This window comes from Manacus candei, unplaced genomic scaffold (genome assembly GCF_025592945.1).
Source record: "Manacus candei isolate 608988 ecotype Guabito, Panama unplaced genomic scaffold, ASM2559294v1 h1tg000307l, whole genome shotgun sequence".
Classification (NCBI taxonomy): Eukaryota; Metazoa; Chordata; class Aves; order Passeriformes; family Pipridae; genus Manacus; species Manacus candei.
This window is the reverse complement of record NW_026138355.1, coordinates 12362-16328: the sequence shown is the minus strand read 5'-3', so window position 1 is coordinate 16328 and position 3967 is coordinate 12362. Positions and strand designations below refer to the sequence as shown.

The following is a 3967-nucleotide window of genomic DNA, read 5'->3' as shown; positions in this document are numbered from 1 at the left end:
CACCGGGCATCTTGTGTCCATAAAAACCCCCAAAACAACAACATTCAGCCCAAATTCCCGTCCCAGGAGTTCCCCCTTTTTGATCTCTGGGGTTAGGGGGGTCCCCTCTCTCTGGCGTGATGGCACTTCTGCCTGCATTGGGGGTCCCCCTTCTCTGGGCTGCCAGGGGTCCAGCGGCTCCGGGGGATTCCCACTCTCCGGGGTCCCCTTTAGTGTTGCCAGGGGGGTCCCAGGGCTCACTTCTCCCCACTCTGCCTCCCGGGGCCGGCCGGCCCTCCTCTCTCGGCTCCCACCCTCGCAAACCTCTTGGCGCTCTCGGCTCCCACCCCGCCTCAAGGCCCCCCCTCCTCTCCACACTCCAAGGCCTTCCCCCTCTCCGGGACCCCCGCTTAAGGGAGCCGGCGCTCCCTCTCTGCTCCCCCCCTCCAGCATTCCGGGGGTCCCCCAGCTCCGGGATCGCCCCTCTCCGCTCTCCCCACTCCGCGGCTACCGGGGTTCCCCCCCGGCTCTCACGGGGGCCCCCAAACTGCTCTCGCCCCCCCCGCCATTGCCCAGCGACCGCCAGGACCTTTTGGTTGCTCTTCTTTGTGCTCCCGCTCGGTTCCTCCCTCGGCTGGGCCGCCGCTTTTGGCGGGTTTCCTCCTCCGGGATCCACCCCCTGCAGCCCTTCCCCCCCTGGACCAACCTCTTTGGGCCCCCCTTGGGCCCCCCTTGGTCCCCCTTGCCCAATAAGTCTGATTATACAGACAAGCAATTGGTTTTCATCCACAAAACCCAAATGTATAACCCAGCACCCTGGGGCATGAACAAAGTGGTTTTCCTTGGATCCCCCCAAGTCCAAAGTAAAGGGAGAGGGGAAAAAAACCTGCTGGTGGGAGAACTGTTGCAGTCTGGTCAGAAGTGGTGATTGCAGTCCAGTTGAGGGTGGTGGTCTCAGTCTGGTTGAGAGTGGTGAGCTGCAGCCTTCCTGTGGATACCACGAGTGGTGGAAAGGTTCTGAAACTCCACGTTTATATATTCTCCAGTTCAGGCAGGAATGGTCAGTCGTTCCCTCAGAGTGGGGAATTCCATAAAAGGATATGAGGATTCTCAGAGCGGGCAATTCCATAAAAGGGTATGAGGACAGGAGCAGCCCCCCCACCTCGCAGCCCCCCCCACCCACCCCCGACAACAGTTCCTGGGAAAATGGCATGGAAGGCCATAGAATACACACTTTTGGGCTACACCCATCCAGTGAGGAATCGGTCCCAGCTGTTCTAACTAGGACACTGTGTCCGTCATCGCTGCCATCATCATCATCATCATCGGCCTCGTGGCAGTCGGTGTCTGGAAGCTCCGATCCGGTAACTCCCGGGATGGGGGTTGGCAAGGGGCACGGATCCGCCCGGCAGCATTCCGGGGATCCTGTGCCACGGGTGCTGATCCCACTTTCTTTCCATAGGGAAGAGGGAGGGGAATGGATACGACCCCGCGCCCACCAGTGAGTCCCAGCAGCGTGTGTGGATCCAGATCCTCTGTGCAGGGATCCCAGGATGGATGCCGGGATTCCAGAGGGGAATGGGGGCCTAATGGCTGGAGCGGGATTGGAAGGGGATTGCAGCTCAGGGCAGGATTCCAGAGTGGGATCAGGTGGAATTGTGGACTGGGATCAGGGCTGGATTCTGGAGTGGGATTGGCGTGGGATGGACGGAGTGGGATTGGGGTGGGATGGACAGAGCAGGATCAGGTGGGAATCCGGAGCAGTTCCTACTCTCCCTGGGCTCCACAGCCAGATCCATCCCCTGGGATGGGAACAGGGACATGGTGACTCCTTTCCCCGCTCCCATCCCAGCAGGAATCACAGCCTGAGCGATCCTGGAGCTGGATCCACCCCTTCCCTCTCCCTGTGGAAAGGCAGGAGCTGCTGGCAGAGCTCATCCCGCTGCTCCCACCCACCCCGGCCCCCCTGCGGCTCTTCCTGATGGATCAACTTCCTGCTTTTTCCTGTGTGAAACCCAGGACCACAATTATTCCTGAGGCTTTAATTTGGGTGTGACAATCTCCTGCTTTGGGCAAGAAATCCTGGCTCCTCCTCCGGCATCCGGCAGTTCCTCTGTGGGAACCAGGAATGGGAATGGGGACAGGGGGCCTTGGATGGGGACACTGGGGACAGGGATGGGGACACTGGGAGCATGTTGGGGACACCAGGATTTGGAATGGGGACGTCGGGACTGGGATGGGGACATTGCGGACAGGGATGGGGACACTGGGAGTAGGTTGCAGACATCAGGAATGGAAATGGGAACACCAGGAGACAATGGGGAAAGGGATGGGGACACCAGGAGCAGGATGGGATGACCAAGAGAAGGTTGGGGACACTGGAACAGGCTGGGGTCATCAGGAATGGGATGGAGAAACCAGGAATAGTAATGGAGACATTGGGAGCAGGTTGGGGACAGCAGGAACTGGGAATGGGGACACACAGAAATGGGAATGGGGAAAACAGAACTGGGTTGGGAACTCTAGGAATGGGAATGGGGACCTGGAGGACCACACTGGGGACACTGGGTGCAGCCTGGGGAGAGCAGGAACTGGGATGGCAACACCAGGAAAGGGAACGGGGACATGGGCAGCAGGTTGGAGATGCCAGGGACTGGGAATGGGGACATCAGGAATGGGATGGTCACACTGGGAATGGGAACACCGGGAATGGGAACACCAGGAATGGAGTGGGAACATGAGGGACCAGGATGGGGACACTGGGGACTGATGGAGAGGAGCAGAGACCCCAGACTCACCTAAACCCCTCCCAGAACTGAGGACCAAGAGAAGCTCCCCTGAGCTCCGCCCGAGCTTTGCCCATTATTAATATGCGTAGATAGATGTTGTGATCAGATGAATATGATTTATCGTATTTAATCATTTATGAAAATTGTATACAACCCCAATATTGTGTGAAACTCTCAACCAAGTTCTCTGTGGTGCGAACCACGCTCGCTGCCGACGTCGGCAATAAATCCCTTTGCTGCTCAAAGATCCAAAGTCTCTGAGCAGTTCTTCAGACTGGGTTTTTCAGCATCACAGAGGCAAAGGCACAAACTGATGGATCCCCTCAGAGGGCAACATTCTCACCAAAGCTCCCCTCTCAGCTTCCTTTACACTGACCTCTGACTGCAGGGACCTCCTTCCCACTCTGCTGATGCTTCTCAGGCTGCAAACCACCCGGAAAAAACCCAAATGCCAAGGGATGTGCTTAGATTCACCAAGGATACAGCCCACCAGAATTAACATCTGATTCACACTGGCAGGAAAATGCTCACCTTGATCATCTCCCCTTTGGTGTCAAAGGCCCACCGCACTGCTTGCATCCCACCTGGAAAGAACAAGAAGACGCTCACCGCCTGTCAACCCAGCTGCCAAAAGCACGGCCCTTGGGCTGCCTCGGAGGTTCCTGCAGTCGCCCCAGGCCCTGCCCAAGGCCCTCCCATCAGGGGCTGGGCCCTGGGGGCCGGGGGAGAACCCACCCGCGGCTTGGCCCTTCTTGCCCAGCCCTGCTCTGGCCCAGCCTCCTCCCCTGCACACTCCCCACTGCCACAGCCTGCGCTGGGGCAGCATTTCCTTCCTGGGCCCTTTCCAGCTGCCCCCATGGGGACACTTCCATTTTCTGGGCCAGGCCCCAGAGGCAATCCCAGCCAGTCCTGCCCCTCGTCCCCAGCCCGACTCACTGACTCCTGGGGGCCCCTGGAAGCCAAGAGCCAAAGGCCGACCCCCCCAGAGTGCAGCCCCACCATCTGCACTGGGGCCCCAGGGCTTCCCTTTCCCAAGCAGCCCCTGCAAAGCCTTGTCAGAGACAAAACTGGGTGACCCGAGTCCTGGATGCTTTTAGGAAAGAGGTCTGAACATTTCTTGAACAATGGAGCAGCCCATTTCAATACCTAATCCCTGTTTCTCTCCAAAAAGTCCTGCTCCTGTCCCTGACAAACAGCCC

At 58.6% G+C, this 3967-nt stretch overlaps 1 long non-coding RNA gene across 2 annotated transcripts; it reads left to right on the top strand.

Moving 5' to 3' along the window:
• The first annotated feature begins 1206 nt into the window (after positions 1-1206).
• LOC127465009 (uncharacterized) lies at positions 1207-2072 on the top strand. Of its 2 annotated transcripts, none has more exons than XR_007901810.1 (3): positions 1207-1343; positions 1442-1480; positions 1835-2072. It is a non-coding gene; the product is annotated as an uncharacterized LOC127465009 (long non-coding RNA). The 2 variants fall into 2 exon arrangements; XR_007901809.1 differs by having other exon boundaries at positions 1832-2072.
• Positions 2073-3967: the final 1895 nt, after the last annotated feature.